Source organism: Globicephala melas, chromosome 14 (genome assembly GCF_963455315.2).
Source record: "Globicephala melas chromosome 14, mGloMel1.2, whole genome shotgun sequence".
Lineage (NCBI taxonomy): Eukaryota > Metazoa > Chordata > Mammalia > Artiodactyla > Delphinidae > Globicephala > Globicephala melas.
The window spans coordinates 30,575,798-30,594,624 of NC_083327.1; positions in this window are offsets into that span (position 1 = coordinate 30,575,798).

Here is an 18,827-nt window from a genome sequence, read left to right on the forward strand (position 1 = left end):
GCGCCATGTGTACCTTGCCCAAAGCGATTCCAGGACCTGCCTTTGCGCTGCACATGGTCAGATCGTTGAAGATCGGCGCTATGGCAATGAGATTAAAAAATACATATACTATTTATACAGTGTTTTTCTAATTATAAAGGTAATACACTTTCTTAATAGAACATTCTGAAATGACAGGAACTCACAAAGAAAGAAAAAAATGTAAATTACTTCCAATCCTACTACCTAAATGCAAACATTGTTAATATTTTGACGTATGTCCTTCAGGCCTCTTTCCATGTATCTATGATACACGATGTGTATTTGTAAATAGACATGTTCCTATGAACTGGTTGTTTGCCCGCACTCTCAACACCCCCCCATTCATATGCTGAAGCCTGAACTCTCAATGTGATGGTGTTTGGAAATAGGGCCTTCAGGAGGTAATTAAGGTTAAATGATGTCATAAGGTTAAATGATGTCAAGGATGGTGCCCTGATCCAATAGGATTAATACTCTTATAAGAAGAGGCACCAGAGAGTTTCTTCTCTCTTTCTCTCTGTCTCTCTGTCTCTCTCTCTCTCCCATGTAAGGACACAGAGAGAAGGCAATTGCTTTCCACAAGCCAGGAAGAAACTTCTCACCAGGAACTAAATTGGCTGGTACCTTGATCTTGGTCTTTTCAGCATCCCGAATTGTGGGAAATAAATTCCTGTTATTTAAGCCACCCAGTCTATGGTATTCTGTTTTGAGAGCCTGAACAGACTAATAACAGGTGTATCATACCCTGCTATGTCATTTGTGTTTTCTTCGCTTAGTATATGATGACTATTTCTCCATGCATTAACTATTCTACAATGTGATTTTAATGGCTTTAAAATATGACAAAACATGGATGCAACCTAAATTTTTAACCATCTCCTATTGCTGGACATTTTGATGGTTTTCAATTTTTTATTATTATAAGTAATGCAGTAATGAATATCCTTGGATTTACCTTTTTGTGTAGCTCTCATTCCTCAACACAGAATTGATCAGAAAGAATGAATATTTTTAAAGTTCTTGATATATATATTAAAATATCTTCCAGAAAGACTGCATCAATTTACTCTCCTATTGATAGTTATTTGAGGATGTTTATTTTCAAGAACTCCCACCAAAAATAGCCACTATCATTGTAAAACGGCATTTGTTGATTTGCAGGCGAACGGTTCTCTCCTTCCTATTTTTTAATGTGTATTCTTTTTTTTTTGCTGTACGCGGGCCTCTCACTGTTGTGGCCTCTCCCGTTGCGGAGCACAGGCTCTATACGCGCAGGCTCAGCGGCCATGGCTCACGGGCCCAGCCGCTCTGCGGCATGTGGGATCTTCCCGGACCGGGGCACGAACCCGTGTCCCCTGAATCGGCAGGCGGACTCTCAACCACTGCGCCACCAGGGAAGCCCTAATGTGTATTCTTAATTACTAAACTAATGAATTTTGGGTTTGTTCTTTAGGGATAGGAAAGACTATCCCTCTTATCATATTGATATATTATGACTAGTAAATATTTTATTATTAAAATATTAATTTTTCAATATGTTAGACACTTTGTTTTATGACATACACTTTACCACAGGTAGAATACACTTAACGTAATCACCAGTCCTGCAGTTTCCAACATCATGTGCAGAACTTCACTGCTTTGCTATTCCTAATTCTCAGAAAACCCCAGAAATGTGGAATTTTATAGATTTTATGGAAGCTGGAATTTAAGTCTGAATTAGTCTTAAAAATCTTCTAGGAATCCTTAAGACAGGGGATTATGAAATGCTTCAAAGTAAATGATATGCTGGTAATGTGATATTAGGATCTTCAAAATAAGTAATTTTAATTGTATTACATGGGTGTTTTCTCCTATAAGCCTTAATTATCCACTGTTACTCTTCATTATGGCACATAGTAGATGCAAAATAAATATTTGTTAGATGATTGAATGAATTAATGGGGGAATCATCTACTAGTTTCCTGTTTCAAATAGAAGCAAATAAAGTCTAATTCTATTCTAAACCACTTTAAATCAATACCTATAATCCTATTCATTCCTATCCCTAATGTAATTCTCCTTTACATTCTCCTCTGTTATGATAAATTTTACTTTTTTTCTTCCGAGATCTCCTGAAAGACCACATTTCTAGAAATTTTTGAGTGGTTTAATGTTCAAGGAATTGTTTTCCTAATGCTCTAACTCAATGACCAAGTCTTTAGCTGAGTTTCAAAGTTAGCAAGGGATAAAATTAGGGAAAGTAGGATTCACAATTTCTCCAAGTCAGGTGGAGAATAAATGACATGTAAAGCCTCTATTTATTCTTTTGTTTAATCAGCAATTACCATAGAAAATTTGCCCTAAACTGGCTTTGGAAAACTCATTGTTTTTTTTTTCCAGGTCATTACCCCAGGAAGCATTTTGATTTTTATTCTCTTTGACTGAGACCAACCTTGATCTACCCTCCACTCTTGTCCACTCCCAATGAAAATATCTTTTTTAAAAATTAGTGTCTATTTTATGTTCGTTTGCAAAGAGGCAGTTGCTGAGAGATCTGTCATAACATTTTTGATACAGTTAAAAAAGAGTTAAAAGAAATTTCCCTCAAAAAGACCAGTACAAAAGTACTCCTACATGTACTAGGCTTTCGAATGCCTCAAATATTTTCATGAATGAAAGCCCTCTTGGTTATTTTCATTATAGGAGAAATTCTTTTATGGAAAATTCAAACCAACAAAGGAAGCTCAGATAGCAGTTCTAACATTTTTCAGCAGAGTTGACCAAACATGAGTCCTAAATTGACGTATTATGAACACAATAAATAAGGTTTTAAAGGCTGGCTAACACTGCAAAGCTTTTTGAAACAGACTTGTCCTTTATGTATCTATCTTTCTGGGAGTTCATGGATCATGGGAGGACATGGAATTTGAAGGTCTCTGGTTATTCTTACAATAGCCACGGCTAACGGACAGCTGGGCCACGAGGGTCAGTTACTTCCTGTAGAATTATCTGTGATGAATTGTCCTTGTTGCCAGCTTGGAAGTGGAGGAGCTCTTCAATTGCCTGACCAGGCAGAGTTATTAAAAGATTGCACCGGCATTGTGAAAGGTTAATTGCTGATGGATAAACAATTCAACTCAAACAATTTCTGTTGAATTTCTACTTTGTACAAGGCACAAAGATGGCAGTGTTGGAAGCTGTGGCACGGGCAGTGATGGAGCTGGAGGTGGAAGTGGGGGCGAGGAGGGTGTGTTTCTGAGGGGAGAGAGTTACAAAGAGGAATGACCTAGTCCCTGTCCTCAAGTGTGGAAGTGCTGTAATGGAGGCGCAGATAAGGGCTATGGGAGCAAAGAGGCAGGAGACATCCTTTCTGAAAGATGGGGAAAGAGTATGGCTCATCCAGGAGGAGCCTGATGGTTCTAGTCTCAGGTTATAAGAGATGAAAAGTAAACTCCTTACAGTGGGTCAAGAGGCAGAGGGCAGTTTTAGGAAGAAGTGTTTTGTAGGTGACTGAAGGATATAGCTCAGACTGACTAAGGATTAATCAGTGGGGGAGAGAGAGAGACAGAGACAGAGAGAAAGAGAGAGAGGGAGAGAGAGAGAGAGAAGGAGGGAGAGACAGACAGAGAGAGAGGGAGAGACAGAGAGAGGGAGAGACAGAGAGAGAGGGAAGGAGAAATCTCATTATAAAAGAACCAGAATCTGGAACCGCCCAAGGCATTCAGTGAGACCTAACTCCTTTCAGGTTCTTATCTGTAATAATCTAGCTACATATGGAACGTTTGTTCCACCTCCAGAGTGCACGCTCCACGGAGGCAGCCCATTCATCAGTTTCATTCATTGCCCCCAAAGGACACTGGGTACCTATAAGCACATAAAAATACGAGCAGAAAGAATATATAAAAGTATGTGATGAATGACTTACAGAACTAGTGATGAGGCCTGTGTTCCAGAAGGTGGGGTTTGAGGAAGTGCCCCAACCCCAGTATCAGCTGGTAGCATATATCTGTAAACAGCAAACGGTGAGAAATGGGGAGGATACAACAAGATATTGATTAGAAAATTTTGTTTATTCCTCTGGAGTTGGCATCTAGGACCCAATACTGACACTGAAGAGGAGTCAATTACCCTATATTATAAAGACAGCAGAAAACAGAGACAAACACCTCTTCAGAGCTTATTAAGAGTTGGCCAAAGCAACATTATAAATCAGCTATACTTCAATAAATTTTTTTTTTAATTCATGGAAAAAAGAAAGAAAGAGTTGGCCAGATAGGCCAACAGGGATGGGGGATTCAAAGGGATCACTGGAGTCAAAAGTCATCAACTGAGTGCGGAGCGCCCTGGGGGGTCTTCTCTCTCGTTCATCCTCCCTGCCAGCCCTCAAGTCCTCTGCCCAGTTAGGAGGAGGGCTTTGAGAGAATTACTTGTAGAGACTGGTTGCACATGTACTATGCAGCCTACTACTCTGGACTCCTTTTTAAGTAGAAAGAAAAGAGAGGGATGGCCGAGTGGAGAGAGGACCAGACACAAGTGGGCTGACTCCCACCTTTTGGGGAGGCAAGGATGGCTGCGTTCCCCTTGGATCAAGCAGATGCAGCAGCAGGTCAGCTGGGCTGAAGTCCAGAGTGAGAGGACACCAGCAACAGGAGGTAGTGGGACCTATTCCTAGGGAGGAAGGTGGAGGGGGTGTGGAAGAGATGGAGCCTAGAGGACCGCCAGGCAGTGTACTGTGCAGTGGGGCAGCGGGGCATCCCTCCAGGGTCTCCCCAAAGAGCAAGAACCCGCATGTTGGAGACCTGGAACAACTTCATCCCATGAGAGAGAGGCCATGTGGATACCTACCACCCAGAGAATCTCATGGTCAGTCATTCTTGGCCAAGGAAGCAGAGACAGCAGTGAGAAGAGATGGTAAATAAGAGATGCTTGTCCGTTTCCACTATCCCCCTTTCTGTGCCAATCTATGGGAGGAGAAGGAAACCCAGTGGGAGAAGAAGCCAAGCCCCTCTATCAAAGGCCGGTGCTGGGAGGGAAGAATGGATGAACACTAACTTGGATATGAAACTAAAGATTTCAGTGAGAATGGACTCTATTCAGCTGAAAGCCTGTTGAAGATGTTGTTATGGAATGATGAAAAAGGAGGATTGGGCAGAATACATTGGGTTGGCCAAAAAGTTCGTTCGGCCTTTTCCATAGCGTCTTATGGAAAAACCAAAACGAAATTTTTGGCCAACCCAAGAGTTAAAGGCTTTGGTTTGGAGAGGGGAAAAGATTATGTTTCTTCTCCATCAACACCAGATGATTCAACAATTGTTTATAGGTATATCCATGGTCTTTCCTCACTGGGGAATCAGGTAGACTCTCATCTAGGAGGGAGTAGGTTGGTGTTGCTCTTCTAATGCTGGCCAGAAGCCTTACCTTTCAGTATCCTGATTCTGCTTCATCTGTTTGACACATCAATGATTCATTCAACAAACACTTACTGAACACAGTTGTCATCCACAAAATGGTCAGCTATTGTTACACCTGGCATTCAGTAAATATTTGCTGAATTGAATTAATAACAAAAGCCAATAGCATTGGGGGCTCACTATGTGCCAAGTACTCTTGCAATTGCTTAATATTTATTTCCTTTCATCCTTCAATCACCCTAGGAAGAGGGTATTACCATCAACCCTAGTTTACTGATAAGGGAGCTGAAGTACAAAGAGTTTAGGTAACTTGCTCAGAGTCCCCCTGTGATCAAAGTGGTGAAAACAAGTTAAGGAGATTCCCAGATCATGACATAAATTCTTGGTTTCTAGCGGGTTTTTTGTAAATGCTGTCTTATCTTTAACACCCTCTTTTCTGGCCAAAACCAGAATTGTTAGCAAACAACACCATCTTATATGAAAACACTTATTTTATACAGTTATGTACTGAAAATAGACAATTTCAAAAAGCACAATCAAGTAATCAAGAGAAACTCTTCTGCGATCACATACATTTTTTTCCCCATAATTCTATAAAACATGTCATTTGCATCAAGGTCATTTTGTTATTTGCTTTTATTGGACACATGCAAATTTGGAAGATATCAAACTCTGCCAGCCTTGAATTGCATAATCACCGCAGCATTGATGTAAATATAGATCACTTAAAATATATCAAAGTAGGAATTCTAGGAAAAGTTTGATTGAGAAAAAAATATCATAGACATATATTTTTGGCTATGTTCACATCTACCTATGTAAATAACTGTCTACTCACGTTCATGAATATTTAGTTCAGCAATATTTTAAATTTGGATCCCCACCTTTGAATGGAGCTAACACATTGCTCACTGACTAATTTAACTTAAAACAAATCTTTAGGCAAGTTGTCCACTGAAAACATTTTACCCAGCAAGCTAATCATTTCTTCCAGTTGTTTAAACAATACACAGTATTGAACAGTATTTCCTTCTAAGCCTCATCACTATTTTTTTTTTTTTTTTTTTTTTTTTTTTGTGGTACGCGGGCCTCTCACTGTTGTGGCCTCTCTCATTGCGGAGCACAGGCTCCGGACGTGCAGGCTCAGTGGCCATGGCTCACGGGCCCAGCCGCTCCGCGTCACGCGGGATCCTCCCGGACCGGGGCACGAACCCGTGTCCCCTGCAACGGCAGGCGGACTCTCAACCACTGCGCCACCAGGGAAGCCCCCCTCATCTCTATTAAATGCACAGAAAGAGATTCAGTAAGCTGAGCCGTTAGAAGCTCAGCCTCTTGAGTTATGCCAACTTGGGATTCAAATCCTGACATGACCTGGTCAAGATATTTAAGCCACCTAACCCTCAATGTCTCCATCTGTAAAATGGGATAATAATAGTACCTACCTCCTAAGGCTGTCTGTAGTAACCATCAAATAAGACAATAGTTGTGAAGGGCTCAAAAGCTTAATGATTATACTGTTAATCTGTATTAAGAGAAATAAATTCCAGTCATGTTTATTAGTGACTCCCAAAGAACACTTGGTAGATATTTACATTATCATTGTTGAACTGAATCAAAATGCAGAAGGGAAACTGTTTAGAGTCAAACAACATAGCTATAGTATGAGTTACTATTTAGTTTTCCCCCAGCACATGCAAAGATGGGTTGCATAGGACTCACACTAACAGCTTTTGAAAATGTGGGATTCTGGTACTTTGAAGGTTCTGAGTCACTCCGAAGGTCTGGTACGAGGCCAGGAATGCATATTTTTAAAAGGTCCCCACAGGGATTCTGATGGACAGCCAGCTTTGGGAACATTGCCCAAATGCACTTTCAATTCAATAAAAACAAATTTCCCCAGTACTTCTGTTTGGCCAGGTGAGCCCCCAGGGGAAGGAAACCTGATCCCACGAGGTCCCATATCATAGCATCTGCAAAAATGACCTTCTTAACTCTCTCAAACTTTGGCCAGTGTGAGGAGGTCCCAGAACTGCACCAGGGAAACCGTCGGGAAGGGGACCTGACCCTGAGCATCTTCCAAGGCACCAGTGCCCCCAACGCAGGGATCCATAACTCCTCTCAACCAGAGCTGGAACAAGAGGCGTGGAGTCACAAGAAAACAAAATTCTCTCATGTCCTCATTGGATTTCTGTTCTTTTGTATCTCTCTGTGCCATGTAGTACAAAGGCAGTCCATAAACACTCACTGACTAATTACTGTAAGCTTAGAAAGTCAGCCTCCCATTATGTCAGTCCTTAAGGCACATCACCTATGGGATGTGAATTTAGCCAGTGAGGTTGAGTTAATTAATATGCCTCCCCACTGAATTCTATGAAAAACTGCATACATTTTATTTCCTCCCCCCCTGCATGTCTCCTCTTTTTCTAGTCATGTGTTTCAATCCCTTCTCACTTGTTTTACTCGTCTTTCCTGCTGTAACACCTTCAGGCATGCCATAAAGTCACATGTTACGGGATATAAATAACTGAAAAACATTAATCTCTGCGGTGGCAGGGAAGCTGTTGCCACTTTTTTTTTTTTTTTTCCTGGAAACCTGCCTTTAATGTGACAGTATACTACAGCAGTTTGAAACATTTTCACAAAACATTTCTGAGTGAAGCCGGAAGGGGAGATGGGGAAGTTAAGATACTGCTGTGGCCTTCACACATCAGTTTATAACTTGCCTAAATATTTATTTGTCATCATGTCAACAGGGCTCAAACATGAGCCAATAATTCATTTCAATCCAGATCTGTATTCTCTGAAGTGTTCTTGGGGAAAAAAAGTTGCTCTGTACTTCTAAACTTTTATTCCACTATCACTGGAGAAATACTGATTATTTACTTATTTAGGGTTTTCTTTTGGAAACTCTTAACAGAGATGTAAATCGCAAGAGCAGGTAACATCTCTGTTTTTGCCCAGTGTTACATCTCCTATACTTAGCACAATGACTGGTCATGCTAGGTGCTTAAAAATATTTTTTTTTTAGTAAATGAAAACATTCTTTAGAAAAGAGAGTTGGAAGACTCAAGATGACAGAGAAGCCTTTGGAAGACTATTTTGGCGCAAAGAGAACTCCAATTTTCCAGATGGGAAATTCTTTTCTACCAGCACACACTCACAAACTCACAGAAGCATAATGAGACGAAGAGGACAATATGGTATTTGTCAAGGAAAGGAATTAAATGTCCTCTTTCTTTACCCATGATAACAAGGTGAGTATAGAAAACATACATGTGCTTCAAATAGAAGTTCCTGGAATGGCTCCCCATTTTTCCAAGGATGAAATCTTCTTAAACTAGCAAGGTTTATAAGGCCCTGAATGACTTTGACCCTGCTCACCTGTCTAGCTTCAATGTCACCGCCACCACCACCACTCCCTCACAAGTGTCCTGTATTCCAGACATACTGAATTTCCTTCACATTCTTTTGCATATGGGCCTTGACATACGCTGAACCGTCTGCAGGGAACTTATTCCACCTCGTCACTAGCCAATTCCCTTTCAGCCTTTAGGTGTCTGCTTATGTCATTTCCTCCAGGAAGTCGCCCAGCCCTTTGGGCTGTGTTCCCCTCCTATATTGATTTCTTATGGCATCCCCTATATTGCATTGTAATTGCTTGTTCTGTTGCCTCTACGGAGACTTTAGGCTCCGGGGGGCAGTGACCAAGCCTATGTTGTTCACTGTTGTTTCTTCAGCATTGAGCACAGTCCAACACATAGTCAATAAATAGTTCTTGAATGAATGAAGAAGAAGGGAAGGAAAGAAATCTGCAGCCTGAGCAAACAGAGAGGGACCATGCCAGAGGAGAGATGGCAGGTACACTGAGTCAGCATTGTCTTGGTTTTCCTGGCTCCCAGGAAATCTACTCAGTGGAGATCCAGAAGATATGGAAAGGTCAACAGGGAAGCAACTGAGCCCAAAATTATGTTAGGGAAAGGAGAGAAAAAAAGAGTAAATGATTGCTGATGAGGTTAATAGGTTTTGAAAAATCAAAGACTGTTTGTAGTTAATACACTCATTACTAGCTATATATATGTTCTGAAGTGGTTCTTATTAAATGAAATTTTCACTTAATATCAGATAAAAACTCTTGTCCCATTTTTTTAGTTTTATCCTGACTTACGAGGAATATACCAGTCAAGATCATTCCATGCAACTAAATCCAAGGAAATTAATAAAACAAATAACTTGATTTGGGTGTGCAGAAACCATCAAAAAGAGAGTTTTTAATGAATTTTAAGCTTCGTGTTTTGAACACAGAACTCATTTAAGTCAAGAACTGTCACCTTTGGTCTCTGCTATCTATAAGCCTTTCTTGAACGCTTACATGCTCAGGGTGATATCCCAACAAAAACCATTTGTTGGGCTTCCCTGGTGGCGCAGTGGTTTAGAGTCCGCCTGCCGATGCAGGGGACATGGGTTCGTGCCCCGGTCCGGGAGGATCCCACATGCCGCGGAACGGCTAGGCCCGTGAGCCATGGCTGCTGAGCCTGCACGTCCGGAGCCTGTGCTCCGCAGCGGGAGAGGCCACAACAGTGAGAGGCCCGCGTATCGCAAAAAACAACAACAACAAAAACAAAAAAACAACCATTTGTTATCCTAGTTTAAAAAGAAGGGGAAAATTGAGTCATAGTTATGAAGATAACCCAAATCACCATGCATTTCCTGATTGACTTAATTCTCTCACTCGAATACAATGCAGTGTTGAGTAGACCTACAAATTAGCTTTCAGTTCTACTGTACAAATGCAGTGGTCTGTGGGCCATAAAAGTGGCAGTGAGAGGTCTGACAAAGATTCTGGATACCCCAAGCATTGGGGGGTCCTGTTTGACCTGACTTCTCCTCTCCGACCTGACCACAGTGATTTATTTATTTTTTACATTTGATGCAATTATTGAGGTATCCATTCTACATCTGTAAAAATGATAAAATTAAAAGTCAGTTTACAAATCAGTAAACAAAGATAGAAAAGTAATAAAATAAAAAACATGGATTAAAGAACAAGATCTTGGGTATTGAACTTTATAGAAAACCACGTTCCCTTTTTAAAAAAAAAAAAAATTAAATTGTATTTAATTCTTAAAAGTGTCTATTAAATTAGCATCACTCAAAATTAAAGTCAAAGCTAAAAGATAAATGATTACTTCATGCCAAGTTCAACAGCTACATAAAATATCAGGTATACAGCTATTACACGAGCATTTTTGTTTTAAATTCAATTAAAAACCTATAAAGCCTTTCTTTGGATATTTCCATTAAATTATTGCATTTATCCAACTAGAACAACAAACATGATTCTCATTTTAACTCCTGTTATTAAAATGCTTTTCTTATTTTCTTACTCAGACCAGAGTTTTTATTGGAATTTTGGTTCCCTCATTTTTCTATCTATAATGGGAAATTTTCTCATAATTAGTTTTGTATAATTATATTTAACTTTCTTACAATCTACCCATCTTATTTAAAACTCTTATGTAACCTGACTTTTTGATATTATAACCATTTTGTGTTTTCCTATCATATAATTGGTCAAGGGCTTTAAAATAAAAACTGATTAGAGATCAAAAGAAAAAAAGAAATCTGAAAATAAGCATTAATTTAAAAAGGAAATCTATTTTCTACAATTTTCTATTTTATATCATCAACTGCTCGTTACAGGGAAAAAATATGTCCAATAATTCTTTTGAATACCACCAAGACACTTAGCACACGGATATCCAACTAACCCTCATTGATACACTATTCTAAGCATACTAGGCACTAACCAAATATTCTTTATCAGCCTATGATAATTTTCATCTATGGGGTAAGAGGTTGACCAATAAGATTTAATTCATATACAAATCACAAAGTTAAGACTCAAAAAAAATATGGAGTTTCAAGAAATTGAAGGATAGACTAAAAGCATGCATTTAAAAGATGCCAGTAATGCATTAAATGTCATACCTTTGAAATTACCTTGTTTCTTAATTAGAATTCTTCAAGCATATCAATTGAATTTGTCCTCACTGAGAACCACACCCTAGACAAATTCAAAACATGGAGAGAAATTATTTTCTAGTTAATGGAGCATGTAAGTTTAATATTCAAGGTTATGATAGGTGAAATGTAAACTGAAAAGTTTTCCTTTTTATCACGGCTCATGGTATAATAGCAGTACTTACTTTACGAACTAAAAGTCCAATTACCATAAAACAAATGGAAGGTCATTATATTTTACTTGCCTTCTGTACGCAGTCTGTGAAATGTATTTCCTCACAACATAGCACACTCTAATACTTTGTGTTTGAAGTAAATCCTGGGACCCCAGCCTTATATTTTCCTCATTACAAATTGCATGGGCTCTATTCCAGCAGCAACAACACAGCCTTCTTTTTTTGAGAAGAGGGAAGAATTTTGTTTTTATTTTTATTTATTTATTTTTTAACATCTTTATTGGAGTATAATTGCTTTACAACGTGTGTTAGTTTCTGCTGTACAACAAAGTGAATCAGCTATACATACACATATATCCCCATATCTCCTCTCTCCTGTGTCTCCCTCCCACTCTCCCTATCCCACCCCTCTAGGTGGACACAAAGCACCAAGCTGATCTCCCTGTGCTATGCAGCTGCTTCCCGCTAGCTATCTATTTTATATTTGGTAGTGTATATATGTCCATGACACTCTCTCACTTCATCCCAGCTTCCCCTTCCCCTTCCCCATGTCCTGAAGTCCATTCTCTATGTCTGCGTCTTTATTCCTGTCCTACCCCTCGTTCTTTAGAGCCTTTTTTTTTTTTAGATTCCATAGTTTACCACCCTTGAAACAGACTTTGCTTCATATGCCAATATTATCCTTTTACTTAATTGTTCTTGGTAACTGTATGTTTATTTCATTTGTATTTGCCTGTCTCCACCATCCAATTCTATTTATTTCTTCCATTTATGGAGTCTTTTGAAATCAACGTTAGAATTATTATGTGTTTCTATGAGGAAGAGTGAGAATACGTTGGTTGATGCTGCCACCGTCACAAACTCAACTGCCTGCAGAGCCCAGGCAAGTTACAGAAATGTGGAAAGATAACAGTGTTAGACAGGGAGCAGAGGCTATGGAAACCCAAGCGTACCTGCCCAGCCTAGGGGCATTCAAACACAAAACTTCACCCCTGCCAGTCCGATTTGGCTTTTTAGTCACTAGTTTGTCACCCCAGACACCCTCATTTCTTGCTCTGAGCCTGGGAGGTATGTTGGTGGTGACAGGGTGATTAGCTATATCTTATTGGTAAAGGAATTGAAACACAGAACAGTAACTTTACAAATGTCACACAGGAAAATCAGCTTCATGCACATGTCTTATTCAAAGATAGGAGATTGCAAAAAGGTAAAAGAAAAAGCGTGACCTAAAACCTGGAAGTGAATGGGTAAATAATTTCCTTAAAGAAAAATATTTTCTAATATTTGGAAGCAGTTTTTGATATAGTAAATAAGCTTTAAAACCATAATTGGGACTTCCCTGGTGGCACAGTGGTTAAGAATCCACCTGACAATGCAGGGGACACGGGTTCGAGCCCTGGTCCGGGAAGATCCCACATGCCGCAGAGCAACTAAGCCCGTGCACCACAACTACTGAGCCTGCGCTCTAGAGCCCGTGAGCCACAACTACTGAGCCCATTTGCCCAACTACTGAAGCCCGTGTGCCTAGAGCCCGTGCTCTGCAACAAAGAGAAGCCACTGCAATGAGAAGTCCACGCACCGCAACAAAGAGTAGCCCCCCTCAGTAGCCCTCGCTCACTGCAACTAGAGAAAGCCTACATGCAGCAACAAAGACCCAATACAGCCAAAAATAAATAAATAAAATAAATTTATTTTTTAAAAAGTGGTTGAGGTGGTAAATTTTTTTTAAAAAAACATAACTGAGTCAGTCCTTTTTCCTGTGATTTGAATACAAACCACACACACACACACACACACACATATATTTTATGATTAAATTATAATTACCTTGGGAAATTTGGCATCTTGCCCTTCCTAAGGGCTTTTGACTAATATGTGAATTACCTTGATTTATAGAAAACCTAATTTTAAGGAGAGAATTGTTCCTTTCCTAGATGTCTTACAGGTTTTTATTTTTTTGTTTGTTTTTTAAGATTAAGATTTATTTACTGTTATTACCCTTAGCTTTGAAGGGAGAAGAAGGTTCGGTAACAGAGCCTAGAATCCACTTTTTAATGTGAATGTTTTGAAATTTTTATTCATTTCTACTACAAGCTGAGAAGTAGGCAAAGCATATTCTGCAAATCAAGCCCGTTAAAATTCCACTGCAAAGCGTGGACTTGACTGACTGCAAGTGGAGCTGTCAGCTCGTACAGGCGTCACTGTCAAAGGGCCGTGTCATCTGTCAGTGTCGGTTCCAGCTCACTGTTCCACATAGAGAGAATGCACTGTTGCCTCCCAATTGATAACACGCTGCCAGAAGCATGTTACTTTCTCATCCGTCTTCTTGTAGCTGTCAAAAATGGAATCCATTAATTAGTTCGTTCTTGTGAATTTTAGTTGTTCTAAAGACATGTAAATTTCAAAGTAAGACAAATAAAAATCCCAAACAAGATGCCCATAAGGGCTCAAAATCCCAAAGTGGCCCTTGTTGCTGACAGTAGTGGGTACTGACCAGCTAAGTTCTGCCTTAAGTGAATGTAATGATGTGGCTAGTTTCCCATCCCTTTTAATGAGAGCAAGCTTCCCAAGGGAGCAGAGGGAATGTAGAGGTGGGTAGAGAAAAATGCAGGAGACGCCCTGAACATGGCTCTAACTAGTCAGGTAGTTTAACAAAACTTAGGGAGTTTGGTTGCTATTGCTACTGCATGATTACCTTTTTGTATTTTATTCCTCTCCAGTGGCTTTCGAAAATATTTGGATGGGCTTTATTTCCCTCATTTTGGTGGTGGGGGGGGGGTCCCACGAAGTTTAGGCAATTCTGTAAACTCCATATACTTTAGACAGGGTGCCTCATGTGTAATTCACTTCCACACCCCAATATACAGTATATCTACGAATTGAAGGAATATTCTATAAGAAACTGGAAACAAATACATTGAATAATCTTTCTGTCCGATAGAGTATATTGCAAAAATGAATATGTTTAGCTTAACCCAATTTCTTCCCTCTCTACCTTTTCAAGTCAGTGATAAAGGATTGCAGTGACACTAAATTATTTTATTCTACTCAATTCAGTAAGCATTTATTAAGTGGCTACTCTGTGTAACTCACCGTGCTAGATACTCCGGGAAATACAAAAATGATTCAAATACAGTCTTAGTTCTCTAGAAGCTCATGCTTTAGAGAAAGAGGCAAATGCATACACAAAGAGCCCTAATTCATGATAGACTGGAGGAAATATTAAACAATGAGCTGGGCTTCCCTGGTGGCGCAGTGGTTGAGAGTCCGCCTGCCGATTCAGGGGACACGGGTTCGTGCCCCGGTCCGGAAAGATCCCACATGCCGCGGAACAGCTGCGCCCGTGAGCCATGGCCGCTGAGCCTGCGCGTCCGGAGCCTGTGCTCCGCCACGGGAGAGGCCACAACAGTGAGAGGCCCGCGTACCCCAAAAATAAATAAATAAATAAATAAAAATAAACAATGAGCCATGAGAGAAGAAAGAGAAATGTGCTCCATCCCAGGGGCTCTGAAAGGGAGGGACTGCCGGAGCGAGCAATGTCAGAGCAAGACTTTGAAGAATGGGCGGGGTCTACACGTGGCTGTAAATCCTCGATTTTAAAGGATACACCATATATGGAGGAAAAACATCCCAAAGGAGTGTGTTTGCAAATGACCAGGAAAATAGAACTTGCACAAGTGGAGGTGTTTGGGGAAGAGCTTTCCAGCAGGAGGGAGGGCTGGTCCAGTCCAGGGCAGGGAGGATTCTGGGACAGAGACATCCTTCTAGGCACTGTGCACTTTACCAAAGCCAACAATGAAGGCACTCCTTTTGTGAAAAATGTACAGGGGAGTAGTTTACTGTGATTACACCCAAGGATTTGTAGTGTAAAGAAATGGTAAATATAACCAGAAGTATCTTTGTGAATTTTTTTTTCTTCTTTCCAGGTTTTCTTTCCAGTATAATATACAATAGAAAAATAGGATCACTAGAATGAACAAAAGATAAGATAAAAAATAATTCAGCAGAATTTCATTTTTAAGATCCTCAAAACATCTGGGGAATTCATGATTCTTTTCCCACAAACAGCACAATAGTTTGGGATGATTTTAAGGCCCAGGAGGGAAGGGACTTTGTTTTGCTCCTTGTTGAATCCCTACCACTCAGAAGAGTGCGTGGCTCATAATAGGAGCTCCATTGGCATCTAAGTGCACTTGTCGCAAAACCTATCAACTGTAGCTCAGCCAAGTCTCAGAAGTGGAACAAACACGGCTCATCTTTCTGCTGCCCTCATACGGGAGGGATGACTTCAGTTTGAGATGAAATGTCACTAGAAGGACAATTGCTTTTTACTTGGGGTTTAAAATACGAACTTTTGTCAGTTAATTTGGTCACAGTTATTTCTTATGTTTTGAGTGAAACTGATTTAAAAGGGAACAAAACTTAAATGACCAGCAGAAAAATGAACTATCAACAAAGGAATTTTGCTAATGCTAAGAATGTTTGAAATGCTTGTGTTTCTAGCTGTAAGATGCTAACGATAAGGTTATACCTAAAAGGAGGTGAGACTGTCAGCTGTCTGGTTAATTCAGTCCCCCTAACTAGCCAATTTAAATATTCGGTCAGAAAGTGCATTTTATATGCAGAAAACTCGTTTGACTGCCTTCACATCTAAGTAAGCCAGATAGCAGTACCTCTAAGCTTCTCTTTGGGATACATAGGCCTAGCTGTGGTGTATCTAGGATGAAGATGTTAAGCGACTGTTTCATTCCTTGATAGCTGCAGGTAATTTACTTATGGGCTTCTGAGGGAATAGGAGTCAGTGAGGTGACCCCTGTAAACTGAGACGATGAGGGGCACACAGAACAAACATCAGTGACTGCTGAGAGCCTCGTACAGATGTAGGCAGGAGCAATATGCCAAGTGTTCGACACAGACCCTAAGAACGGGCACCGGTTGCAGGTCGTGGTTCAGAGTCCTGAGGGTCCCCTTCTGGGCCAGGCCTTTAGTTGCAGAACAGTGAGGGAGAGGCCAGGGCAGCAGGTGTAGGGGGCAGTGGGTGTGAGGCAGGCGTGCTTATGGTAACAGCCATTTACCACTGGTACAAAAGCAGTGATCTCTTAACAGTCAGTCAAACCAGTGCACCCCAACTGAAAATTATCCTTGAATATTGGTATAGAATCTGGTTTCCACCCACAAGGAGTTTTTTTGTTTTCTTGTTTTTTGTTTTTTTGCGTTACGCGGGCCTCTCACTGTTGTGGCCTCTCCCATTGCAGAGCACAGGCTCCGGATGCGCAGGCTCAGCGGCCATGGCTCACGGGCCCAGCCCCTCCCGGACCGGGGCACGAACCCGTGTCCCCTGCATCGGCAGGCGGACTCCCAACCACTGCGCCACCAGGGAAGCCCCCCATGAGGAGTTTTAATGAGTACGCAGTCCCATTCAGCAGAACATCCCAGCCAGACTCAACGTTAGACCAACCGACCAGAGGGGAGAGTCCAGAAAATGGACTGGGCCCCACATGTCTGTGACTAGATCCAGCGTACAATCTCAGATCCTGCCTGAAACTCTAATCCCTGCCTGGCTTCAGTAGGATCGAGTGGTGCCTGTTGGAGGCTATTGACACATATCACACAGAGGAATCAAAGGGCTCCCTTTAAATAATCAGCAATTGGGATGTCATGCTTCTGGAAGGTTCTTCACACACCTCTGACACAAGGTTACTCTTCACAGCAAAACCCAGCTCTCGAAATCCAATTCCAGAACGTCATGCAAGCTCTACACGTAAATGACAGAACTGACACTGCCTCGGTTATTTGGCCATTCTAATCCCTTACAGTCAGTAGCAACATCTTCCTTCCGTCGGACTAACTTTCCTCCCTCTCTTTCCCTTCAACTCCTCCGGCCCTGCCACACACACCCAACCTTCTCTCCACAATGTTTATTAAAACCAACTATGTGCTAGGGACAGGAAGTAACTTTAAACAGGAGGTCATTTTAACACTTAACTGCACACCAGTATTTCATCCAAGGTCCAGCCCAAGATCCTCCCACCCACAGCAAACTGCTTTCACTCTGTGGGTGTGACGGTGATGCGCACAACGGGAGATGCATGCTGTGGAGGTAGGTTACTGTAGGAAGAGTGAATCTTGGAGGAAAGATCCTTACAACAAGGAAAAGCCATCCATCACACAGCTGTGAAAAGCTTTGCCACAGTGATACCAAAGCCTTCTCTTCGTGCACATGTTTCGGTGGCCCTGATAAGAACAGGCTACTGTGGTCTTATCCACGCAAGTGCCATCTGACGAGTTGATCTCAGGTACCTACACAAGTCAGATGGTCTGTCGCTAACCTGACTTCAATCCCATCCGACTTAGGTATCAGTCAAAAGTAGGCTGGTTTACCTAGCAAAAATCCTTTTTTAAAAATGAACACACTTATGGATGTTAGAAGGCCATCTATGCCCTTTCCATTAGAGGGATCCCTCAGAAACACCTGATTGCTCATTTAACTTTCGTTTGTATACTGAACATATTTATCCTTGACTGTGAACTCCTGCCGTAAAATAAGACAGCAGTTTGGTTAGTTGCCTATAAATAAGAAAGCAAGATCTATTAACCTAATTTCTCTATGTAAGTCTTCCCCTTCTACCTGAATGCTTTTCTCTCTTTCATTAAAGGCAGCTCCCCGTGACCTTTAAATTCAGTTAGAAAAGTTAATCCTCTGGTTAATCTGGACCAATTGGTTTCTGAAACACCACTCAGCGACAAACCATTATTTCTAGCTCTGTTTTTAATTGGTTAGAATGTTACTGCTGTGAGAGTCAGTAGCTGTCAGATTCGCCCGCTAGCCCGTCTGAGCTTTCTGGATGTATTCCAAGTCATTAAAGCAGTAAAGCAACATCTCCTGCTCAAGCCCAGGATATTTATCCTGAACCCAAGCCCAGTGCTCTCTCTTGCTCTTATTTAATTAAGGCCTAAAGAACATTGGAAGAACTGAAGACTGGGGACAAGCACACTTTGGGGGGAAAAAAAAAATCTGAGGTTCAGCTTTTTTATGTGAAATGCTCTTTTTGAATCACAACTTAGCACTGATGCTAAATATACGTTTTCTCAGATATTTCATGACTTTTGTCTCAGCTTTGAGTTTCCCCCTTTACCAAGGAGCCCAAAGGAACCCAATATGTCTCAGAGTTAGAGCATTACTGATTTAACCTCAAACAAATAATGTATGACAATT